At 46.0% G+C, this 12,333-nt stretch overlaps 1 pseudogene; it reads right to left on the bottom strand.

Moving 5' to 3' along the window:
• Window positions 1-3,848: 3,848 nt before the first annotated feature.
• LOC119282581 lies at window positions 3,849-10,308 on the bottom strand (annotated as a pseudogene).
• Window positions 10,309-12,333: the final 2,025 nt, after the last annotated feature.

Here is a 12,333-nt window from a genome sequence, read left to right as displayed (position 1 = left end):
CGGAACTGATCAGCATCCTAAGAAAAAATAAAAAACATGAGTATGGGAAAAAATAAAAAATATATTATATGACCCAAACAAAACCGAAAAATGGGCTTGTGTCATCAGCATGCCACTTACCTCAACATCCTCTCCCTGCTCAACACTCCACGCAGGTCGTGGCTGGCGATTAGCAGGACGCTTCGACCTCCGGCGAAGCGACTGACTTCCAGAACGCTGATTAAGCAACCCAAAAAGAAAACATGAAAAAAGGACATTAGCATACGTGCATAAGTTGAAAACAACTCAAAAACACAGAAAAAGTGAAAAAAATACATCTTCTTCATTGCCATCCGCATCTCCTCCTATTATAACCATTTTTGCCTTGCGGGAGGAAATACAACAAAAGAAAACATAGTTAGAAGATGCGGAAACAAACTAGGGAAATCATAGAAGGTTGCTTTGATCTGCAGACATCTACACATAAGCAGGACACAAAATGCAAAAAACCAAAAAAAACATGTGGACAACCAACTACTACAATGATGCAGCCAACTGGGCAGTAAACCTTGTGCAAACTGGACAACATATAAGCCAACTAACTATTTTCTGCCTAGGTATTACTTGCCAACTGTGACAAGCAATAACTAGGCAGAAAATAGTTAACTAAAGGCAACAAGCTCAGTAAGATAACTTGTGCAAACTGGAACAAGCAAAAAATGCAAAGCAAAAAATCCAGCAAAACAATTGGGCATACTATATTGAAAAATTAGCAAACATTCAGTGCTAATTTGCAAAAATAAGCGTCCCTAGTTGCACATGAGGGGAAACGCATGAAAACAACCACATCCACAACAAAGACTTGCACATTGAGAAAAAATAAATTGGAAAATTGGCAAGCATTGGTACTAATTTGCACAATCAAGGGGCCCCTAGTTGCACAAAGCAGGAGAAAGCACATGAACCACCACAGCCACCACAATGCTGGTGGATAGGGTAGATTATATTGGAAAACTGGCAAGCATTGATGCTAAATTGCACAAACAAGAGTCCCTAGTTGCACACAGCAGAGGGGGGAAAACAGCAAAGCCAACTAAGTAGAGCAACTAGCACAAAGTGTATAACATATGAACAACCAACTAGTAAAAATGATGCAGCCAACTAAGCAGGCAACTTGTACAACTTAACACCGTATAGACAACCAAATAGTACAAACAGTGAGCCAACTGACCAAAACAACTGCTGCAACTGCAGAGCATATGGACAGCCAGGTACTATATGGACGCAGCCAACTGAGCAGAATTTTGTGCAACTAACCACTTAAATTACTGAATCATGAACTTGCAGGATCAGGAAAAATCAGCCAATGCATTGCACACTACATTGCGCGCATCTAATACAACTTGCAGAATGACTAAGAATCATGAACAGATCTCAAACCTCTGCAAAATTAAACGGAACATGAACTAAACAGCCAAATCGCCCTAAAATCGCAACGGGCGCCGTGGACATGCATCCCTTTTACCTAACGACTACCGCGTACCCTGGCCAACTACACGTTGACCCTGGCCAGCCACCTCCGTGCCGTCAAGGGAGTACTAATTTGCACAAGTGATGATATCTATTTGCACACAGCAGAATAAAAAAACACGTGGACCACCACATCCACCACAAGGCTGGCAGATTGGGTACACTATATTGCAAAAAATGGCAAGCCTTGGTTCTAAATTGCAAACAAGGGTTCCTAGTTGCACACAGCGGAGGGAAAACATACGAACCACCAGATCAATCACAAAGGATGGTAGCTTGGCTAGTTAATGTTGGGAAATTGGCAAGCATAGGTATTGATTTGCACAAAAAATGGTCCCTAATTGCACACAGCAGGGAAAACACATGACCAAGGAGAACCACCACAAGGCTGACACATTGGCTATATTGTCTCAAAAATTGTCTACTACTGCTCCTAATTTGCACGCAAGGGCCAACACAGTTGCACACCGCGGGGGAAAACACTCATCAAAAACACCAGATCCACCGCGAGGCTACAATCCACAGACGAACCTCTATGGCCACTAACCAATCATCCTCCCTGAACCATTCATCCCGTACATATATACACGAACTCTCCCCCTATTGCAACGCAAAAACGATGGGATGAGCACGACCCTAGCCCATCCCTGCCAATCCGGCGGTTTCCCAAACGAAGTAGTCCGCGGGGGTGACCTCAACTTCGCCGGAAAGTGAGTTCGACCTCCCTACCCCCGACCGCGACCTCGAGTTCGACCTCTACTTCGACCTCACCGTAAAATGTGCGACCTCACCGGAAAAAAGGAGGGGACGGGGACGAGTACCGGGGAACGCGTGGTAGGAGCAGTACCTGTGCCGCCGCGAACGACGACCCTCGCGGCGCGCCCCGCCGTCGACCACAACCAGCGGCGGATTTGGAGCCGCCTCCGAGCACCAACCAGCGGCAAGAGCAGGGGAAAGAGGAGGAATGGGCGGCGACAGGTGCGGGGTGGACGGGGTAATGGCACGAAGTTCGAAACCGCCGCCCACTACGCACGACGACTATCACGCTGGGGAACTGCCTAATCCTCTATGACGTGTGGGTCCGTCGGGAAGTTTATCTCGCGCGGGGCTCGATCAGACCAGGCGACCGGTCCACGCGCGGTCCGAGCGGCGCGGACATCACGCGCCGTCGATGGAAACAAGATCGAGCGGCTCTCGTTCGGCCGCTCGTTCCCTCTAGATAGTGCGCGTGCACTTTTTAGGTTTTGGGTATAAAAAAATCGAGTATTCATTGTCTAAGCATTGAAATGCTGAGGTTGCATTTTTCAGTTAAGTATTTTTAGAGTTTGTTTTAGGAATATCATGTTATTTTAGAAATCATAGTTTGTAAAAGATCTATATGTTAGGTATCAATAAATACCACATTCTAATAAATCGTAGTACCACATTTCTAATAAATCATAGTATCTCCAATACTGTAGTATTTTTGCAGTATCTTAAAGAGTTTTTTTTTTCTAAGCCACACAAGTTTTCACAAACAGAAGTATTCATTACTCAGACGTTGGAACATTGAGGTTTTACATCATCACGGTTTTAAATATACCTACGGTTCACCCAAACTAACCCTAATCTTAGATTACTATGGTTTTAAAAAACTGCTAACCTAAGTCTAATTGATTTTCCCATGGCACTCGCTCGGGTTGCATTTATTTATTTCAACATATCTACTAGATCAATAAATTTAATCTCAATCAAGGTATGTGGTAATGTGAACTCATATTTCGCTAGTTAGAAGCCATTTGGATCGTTATAACCTACACTACAAAAAAACACATAGGCATGTTACAGGCTAAAAATAACGGTTGTTTGACATAGTTAGCAAGTTTAGGTGGCTGTCGGCAAAGATTATATAGGTGAATATCGGGAATAGAGGGTTCTAGAGTGGAGAGAGAAGTGAGGCCACTTGATCAAAAAATTGTCAACCCGCTTTACGCCAAACAGCACAACACGCCACACCTGCAGGGTAAGTTAGATGGAATTCCGGACTCCCGTAAACATATACGCTCACAAATTATAACCATCGTATTTTGCACGAAGTTTCGCCATCTCAAAAAACAAATAAAAAATCTCAAAAAAATCAACAAGAACAACCACCCAAAACTATGATGCTCATTCTGGTTTAACTATGTCTCAATCAATTGAGAATTAGCAAATCCGCTAAAACTACTAGCCTGGGCTACATGTAAGGGTCGCTTTGTGATCCACCTAGCAATGATCACACTACCATGTTTTTTGATCTTACGCAACTGTGAAAGGTGTATACTAGTACACGAACCAGTAAGCTAAGAGAACTTCGATTGTCAGAAGCAGCTCGGCGGTGTGACCTCTCCTGACGCGGACCCGCCGGCGTTTTGGCACTTGGCCTGCGCCGGCCGCTGGTGTCGGTACCTCAGCCTGATGTTCCTGAGCTTGATCCCGCTGCAGGGGTTGGTGCCGCTGCAGTTGAACTTCACCGCCACGGGCGTCGCCGACGAGCCCTTGATGTCCGTGTACGACAGGTCGCTGATCTGCACCCTCGAGCTCTGCAGGCACACACAACAACACATACAGCTCATGATATAGTCGATCGATGGGTTCACGTGTAGTTGCATGCATGTAGGGAAGGAGACGTACATTGCCCGGGCAGTCGCCCTTGCGGGGGCAGTAATTCTGGTCGACGACGATGGGGTTGGCCACGCGGTTCATGGTTACCCGCAAGAAGGAGACGTTTGTGACGGAGCCGGAGTTGGGCATCGCCCACGTCTTTATCCGCAGGCCGTTGGTCGTGCCCTTCAGCACCGCCCTGTCCACCGTCACGTTTCTCACCCCCTCCTCACCGTCCTGCCATCCCAGGCTCCCGATGCTGCCACCGTCCATCCCAACGGAAACACAAAACCAATGCTATCTATCAAAAGGTGAAGCAAACAAAAAAATAATGTATGATGAACTGGCAACTGAAGGTGACACCTGATGCCGTGGCCCGGACCGCACTTGATGTCCCTGATGAGCATGTCGGAGGTGCCGGGCCCCAAGGAGACGCAGTCGTCGCTGGTGCCGATGGTGGTGTTGAGGATCCTCACGTGCCGGGAGTGGCTAGCGTGGATGCCGTCGGTGTTGGGGCTGTCGGCCGGCGCGATGATCCGGACGCCTTGGACCGTCACGCCGCTGCAGTCGAAGATGGTCATGTGGAATTCCTTGCTGTCGAGCAGAGTCAGCTGCTTCACGCTCACGCCCTTGGATTGGCTAATGTCGAGTGTCTGCAAACATAAGTATGTATGGCCAACGTCCGTCACAAGGAAACTGTGTTAGAATTAGAGATATATTCCTGTAATCTCAAACTGATTCTATCTCTTCCTCTCCCGTAGCTTCTCCTATCTCCTTTGTAACAAACCGAATCCCCAAGAGATCGGTAAACTCCTTGTAAGCCACGGCAGGGGCCTTTCCTGCCTCAGATCAATATATACGCACGCGGCTCCCTCACGAGGGAGTAGGAACGCTTCCCATCTAACATGGTATACAGAGTCATCCTCTTCCTATCGATCTAGCCAGCTACCTCCTTCCTCGATCGCCCTCGCCATCCTTCCTCGCTCACCCTCGCCATGTCGTCGTCATCAACCGTCTCCCTCAACCTTGGCACTCTCCCATCAGAGAAGCTCACCAAGACCAATTTCATCCTATGGAAGGCACAGGTCATGTCGGGCTTGCGAGGAGCGCAGGTCACCGGCCTCCTAGACGGATCAGACGTAGCGCGACCGAAGACGGTGCAGCAGCAGCAGACGGACAAAACCGTCACCACCGATCCCAATCCTCTGTATGCTCAGTGGATATCGAAGGATCAGCAAGTCCTTAGTCACCTCCTGAACTCCCTGTCAATGGAGATTCTCGCCCAAGTTGCGAGCAAGGAGACAACCTTCGACCCCTGGACTGCCATCACCACCTCGCAGTCCCAATCGCGCATCACCAATCTGCGGATTGCCATCACCAACACCAAAAAAGGCTCTATGTCTAGTAGTGCCTTCATCTCCAGGATGAAGAACCTGGGAGATGAGCTTGCAGCAGCAGGACACCCCGTCTCGGACCCTGAGATGGTAGATTACGTCCTCGCTAGGCTTGACAGGGACTATGACCCTGTTGTGGCAGCCATTGGCGCAGTCAAAAAACAGATTTCAGTAGATGATCTATTCGCCCAGATTGCAGCGTTTGATCAGCGCGTGGAGATGCTCGGTGACGGTCCAGATGCAGGATTCAAAACCTCAGCAAACTTAGCCTACAAGGGGCGCGGGCGCGGCTACAATAGAGGCCGCAGGCGCAGCAACAGCTGGGGGCGCAGCCGAGGCAGGTGCCCCTCCCCAACTCCATCTGGTGGAAATAGCGGCGGCAGTGGTGACCGCGGTCGTCCACAACAACAGCGTCAGCAGGTTCGAGATTATCCAGAATGTCAGATTTGCTACAAGCATCATCCAGGAGGTGCTCGTGATTGTTGGCATTGATATGATGATGAAGATGAACATGAGGAGAAGGGGGCCAACATGGTCACCGACTCCTATGGTGTCGACACCGACTGGTATGCGGACACGGGCGCCACAAATCACATCACAGGGGAGCTTGAGAAGCTGACGATCAGAGACAAGTATCGTGGACATGACCAAGTGCATACTGCTAGCAGTTCTGGTATGAAAATCACTCACATTGGTAGTTCAATTGTCAAAACCCCCATAAAATTTTGCATCTAAAACGAGTTCTATATGTCCCTTCAACATCAAAAAAATCTCCTTTCAGTTCATAGATTTACTCTTGATAATCGTGTCCTTATTGAATTTTATCCTTATTTCTTTTTGGTAAAGTACTTGGAGACGAGGAGAGTGCTTCTTAGGGGCAAGTGTGTGGGAGGTCTCTACCCACTATATCTTCGTCATCATCATCATCGAATAAACAAGCTTTTGTTGCTGTCAAGCCTTCTTCAGCAAAGTGGCACAGTAGATTAGGTCATCCTTCATCAGCTATTTTCAAGCTCGTTCTTAGCAAGAATAAACTTCCCCACTCTCATGAGTCTAGTGTTGAGTCTATTTGTGATCCATGTCAACAAGCTGAAAGTCATCAGTTGTCATATCCTATTTCATTTAGTGTTTCTACTGCACCTTTGCAACTTGTTTTTTCTGATGTCTGGGGGCCAGCTCCCACCTATGTTGGTAGACACTCGTATTATGTTAGCTTCATCGATGACTATAGCAAATTTACATGGATCTATCTTCTTAAGAAACGATCCGAAGTGTTTCAAGTTTTCAAGAACTTTCAAAACCTTGTTGAGCGAAAACTAAACATTAAGATTATTGCTATGCAAACCGACTGGGGAGGTGAATACAATAAGCTCAATCTCTTTTTTCAAGAGCTTGGCATATCACCATGTATCATGCCCTCATGCACATCAACAGAACGGCTCGGCCGAAAGGAAACATCGTCATGTTGTTGAAGTAGGGTTAGCTCTACTAGCAAATGCATCCATGCCACTAAAGTTTTGGGATGAGGCATTCTTGACTACCACATACCTCATTAATTTACTCCCTAGTAAAGTCATCAAATTTGAAACTCCCATCACACGTCTTTTTGGTACAACTCCTGACTACAAAACACTTCGTGTATTCAGTTGTGCTTGCTGGCCTAACCTTCGTCCATACAATACACGTAAGCTTGCATTCCGTTCCAAAAAGTGTGTGTTTCTTGGATATAGTCCAATCCAAAAAGGAGTCAAATGTCTTGATGTTTCCACTGGTAGAGTTTATATCTCTCGAGATGTTGTGTTTGATGAATCTGTTTATCCTTTTGCATCCCTTCATCCTAATGCCGGAGCACTTCTCAAGAAAGAATTACTTCTTCTTCCACCACATCTCCAAAACATTGATCATGGGGGCAACAATTGTACTAACCCAACTGATGATCCTACTAGTGGAACCATGTCTTCTTGTGTGCATGATCATGCAGCAGAAATTGGTGCAGAAAATGATCAAAATTGTGAAGAAAACGAGCTTATATTGCATGTGCCAGAAGAAGACGGAGCAGGCGCGGAGCACGAAGCAGATCCGCCGTCACCTAGAACTCCTGTGCACCAGGTCGCCTCGGATCAAGCGCGCAGATTCGCCCTGGATCGCGCGCCAGGCAGGAGCATGCAGCGCCAGTTGGAGGGCGACGTGTCACCGCATCGCGACGAAAATCCGCGCCCCGCACCGCGTCCCACGCGCGGGCCCAACGCATCGACAACGACAGGCGGATCCGGGTCAGGATCGGAATCCCTGACCCACGCGTGCGTGCAGGCCAGCAGTGCAAGATCTTCTGCGGCTGCTGCTTCTGGTGGGTCGGTCACACCACAGGCCACATGGCTCGGATTGGGATTCGCTGTGGAAAGCGAATCTGAGGCATCCCTAGGATCCTTTGCGGCTAGTCCTGCTGCATCAGCTCCTGGGCCACCTCTAGCTACAGCTCCACGTGTCACGACTCGGCTCCAGAAAGGTATACGAAATCCAAAAGTTAGAACTGATGGCACTATTCCATATGGTATGCTGTGTATCACAGGAGAACCGGCAAGGTTAGAAGATGCCTTAGGGGATCCAAGATGGAAAAATGCAATGGATGAGGAGTACTCAGCTCTCATGAGGAACAAGACTTGGCGTCTTGTACCTGAAAAACGAGGTAAAAATATCATTGACTGTAAGTGGGTTTACAGAATCAAGAAAAAGGCAGATGGCACCATTGACAGGTATAAAGCACGCTTAGTTGCAAAAGGTTTTAAACAACGTTATGGTTTGGACTATGAAGAGACTTTTAGTCCTGTTGTTAAAGCTGCAACCATTAGGCTTGTGCTAGCAATTGTTGTGTCCAGAGGATGGAGTCTGAGATAGCTAGATGTTCAGAACACGTTTTTGCATGGTGTTCTGGAAGAGGAGGTTTACATGAGACAACCACCTGGGTATGAAAGTAAGAAAACACCTCATTATGTGTGTAAGCTTGACAAGGCACTTTATGGTTTGAAGCAGGCACCAAGGGCATGGTATTCAAGGTTGAGCTCTCAGTTGAAGTACCTTGGTTTTGTTGCATCCAAGGATGATACATCAATGTTTATCTACAACAAAGCAAGTATAACTATATTTGTGTTAATATATGTTGATGATATCATAGTTGCGAGCTCCTCTCAAAATGCCACTAATGCTCTTTTGAGTGATCTGAGTTCACAGTTTGCCTTGAAGGACCTTGGTGATCTACACTTCTTTCTAGGTATTGAAGTTAAGAAGATTCAAGATGGCATAGTACTGAATCAGGAAAAATATGCCACTGAACTCCTAGCTCGTATGGGGATGAAGTACTGTAAGCCTTCACCTACACCATTATCTTCTTCAGAAAAACTTTCAGCTTTTGAAGGAGAGCCACTTAAGGAAGAAGAGAGCACAAGATACAGGAGTGCAGTAGGAGCTTTGCAATATCTGACACTGACAAGACCAGATATATCCTTTGCTTTTAACAAGGTTTGTCAGTATCTTCATGCACCTACCACTGTACACTGGACAACTGTTAAGAGAATTGTACGGTATATAAAGCACACTGTGAGTTTAGGTCTTCAGTTCAGACGCTCTAACTCATCTCTTGTTAGTGCTCTCTCCGATGTTGACTGGACAGGATGCAGTGATGATAGAAAGTCAACTGGAGGTTTTGCAGTCTTCTTTGGCTCAAATCTCATTTCTTGGAGTGCTAGAAAACAAGCCACTGTGTCTAGGTCAAGTACTGAAGCTGAATACAAGTCACTAGCAAATGCTACTGCTGAAATTATTTGGGTTGAATCATTGCTCAATGAGTTGGGAGTTAAGCAGCATCGTGTGTCATGTTTGTGGTGTGACAACTTGGGAGCCACATATCTTTCTGCAAACCCAATGTTCCATGGCAGAACCAAGCATATAGAAATTGACTTTCATTTTGTAAGAGAAAGGGTTGTAGAAAAGAAGTTAGACATGGATTCACTAAAGCTTTGCCAGTCAAGCCCTTCGAGGAATTCAAGAAGAATCTTAATGTAGGATAGTTCAGATTAAGGGAGGGTGTCAGAATTAGAGATATATTCCTGTAATCTCAAACTGATTCTATCTCTTCCTCTCCCGTAGTTTCTCCTATCTCCTTTGTAATAAACCGAATCCCCAAGAGATCGGTAAACTCCTTGTAAGCCACGGCAGGGGCCTTTCCTGCCTCTGATCAATATATACGCACGCGGCTCCCTCACGAGGGAGTAGGAACGCTTCCCATCTAACAAACTGAACTGAATTAAGATGCAAAAAGAAACAAAAAAGTTCATGTCATCACTCACCCTGGGCCCCTGCCCGGCGGTGCACCTACCGGCCTTCTTGCACGCCCAGTACTCCTGCTCTTGCCCGTCCAGCGTCCCACCACGGATCGCCAAGACGTCGGCATGGTGGAACATGATCCACGCCCTGTTGTCCACTGCCGACAGCGCGAAGACGATGCTGTTGTTGTCAATGGCCACGTCCATGCCGACGCTCCGGCAGGGCCCCTTGAATTAGGCCTGGCTGAGCAGGAACCTGCCTGCCGGCACCCATAGCACCGGCCGGGAGCCGGAGCGCCCCGTGTCATTGCATGCCGCACCCCACGTAGCCAGGAACGCCCCCGCCGAGTCCGCTCCACTGTCGGGCCTCGCGCCGTAGTCCACTAGTTGTACTCTACCGCCGCCGTCAATGCCACTAATGCCGTCAACGCCACCAGCAGCAGCGAGATCCTAAGACCGCTCATCCTCCGCGCGATCGACCGGATGTTATCTCTGTGAAGCTATGCTATGATGATAGCCTAGGTACTCATCAAGTATATAAAGAAAGCCTGGAGCTAGATCCCTCAGTCAAGTACTAGTAATCCTCCTTGATGTATATAGAATCGTATATGGACCGTGCAACAACCTTCCTCCAATCGTGATTTGCGGATTTCACTAATTTCTATTACCCCACGAGTAGTATTCTATTTGTACGTTGTCTTGGGCGTGGCTAACGCGCGCGCTCGATTTCCGACCAGAGCGCAAACAACAAATTCAGTTTTTTTTGAGACAAAAAAAACGACAACTTGAGCGACCGAGTTTGGTCCTATTCCCGGTCCGGATCGATCCCGGCTGGTCCGGATCGATCCCGGCTGGTCCAGATCGATCCCGGCCGGTCCGGATCAGGTTTCGTCTGTTTTTAGCATCTGGCCAGCGGATCGTTTTAATCAGCTAGCTTATGAGTGTATGTGCAACTTGCTATAAGCTAGCGACTCTACAACATGCGAGTTCCGCTCCAGTGGTTTTATCGAACTTGACTTAAATAAACTTGGGGCAGCAAAGCGTATGTTTTTTTCCAAGAGTAATGTCTTTTTGTTTTGCAATAGAAGAAATTGCTTGTTGTTTAGCTCATTCTAAATTGTATCATTTATTTAATGATTTGTTGGACCTGGGAGTATTTATACTAAACTTTTTTACATTTTTACAACACGTAATCATTAAACATGTTTCTTATATGTGCATATTTAACATACAACAAAACTTATATTAGTCATCCAACGATGTTACTAAATGTTCGTATGTAATTCTTTCTGATACAGTTATAATATAGTATAATATATAGATATATATGAGCAAATGGAAAATAGAAGACCAATAACATTGTTCATGTTAGATATATTATATTGTTTTTCACATCCATTTAAATGCTTAAATATCTTAGTAGAGGATTCTACATGATATGAGTTAGCGAACGCCACAAGGAAATAAAGGAAGGTTAGTTTGGTCTATATCATTTTTTATTAAAGCAGTCTGTTGTAGTCATTGCCTGGATGGTGGTATGTAGTTCTATCCCCTTTCCCGTCCATCAATATCGCAAGAACACAAGCCGAAATCATACCATCTCTGTTGCACGTATGTCTACAAACAAACCCCTACTCATCCATTATGCATCCTTCCTCTGGCACATAATTAAGGATGCCATGGAGCCAGAGTATGAATGTTAATTCAAGAAATGATCAAGCTTTGAAATAGTATGGAAGATCCTCATGTCATTAAAACGTGGTTGGAGAGGTTAAATGATACAATGAGATCTTGCTTCTATTCTTTTTTTTAAGACTTCTGGTTTTGTTTTCCTTTTGTTTTCACTATTTATGGTCTCGGGCCATTGCGTGACCCATATTTTTAGCTATTGTGCGCAAGGTAGATAATGCTTTTGTGTATATAAATCTGGTGATTCAATCATAGGCAATGCAAGGGGAGATGGTTTTATTGACAAGTTTGGTGGTGCGGAAAAAGGTTCTTACGAAGCTGAATAACTTGGCCTATGACACTTTTGACATGCATGCCTCAGCCCTCAGGTGCCAACTTCTATTCATCAGGTGTTCTAGGATTTCTCCTCTTTCCAGAACCTCATCGCGATGGTAGGTGGAGTCCTGCATTTCATTAAGAAGAAGTGGGATAGTCCATTTTATAAGGGAATCAGACCCAAACATCTAACATTTCCTGCTTAATTAGGGAAAACCCAATGAAAACCAAAAAACAAAAAAAAAAGACACTAGAGCCTGGGGGTAGGGAAAAAACATATACAACATCAAGGGACATCGTCTGAGCCTTTGCAAGTCTGGTTTCTATTAACTAAACACTTCGGCTACTGAAATAACATGTTTAGATTGTGCCTCGGCATTCTTAGTTAAAGATAGTGGATACGGAAGCAGATTCGCCACATACATAGTTTTCAAAGTATGCCGCTTGTTCTACTAGCAACAAGGCCTCCTAACATGTGCTTTGAA

This window comes from Triticum dicoccoides, chromosome 3B, assembly GCF_002162155.2.
Source record: "Triticum dicoccoides isolate Atlit2015 ecotype Zavitan chromosome 3B, WEW_v2.0, whole genome shotgun sequence".
In the NCBI taxonomy this organism is placed as follows: domain Eukaryota; kingdom Viridiplantae; phylum Streptophyta; class Magnoliopsida; order Poales; family Poaceae; genus Triticum; species Triticum dicoccoides.
This window is presented reverse-complemented; position numbering and strand designations above follow the sequence as displayed.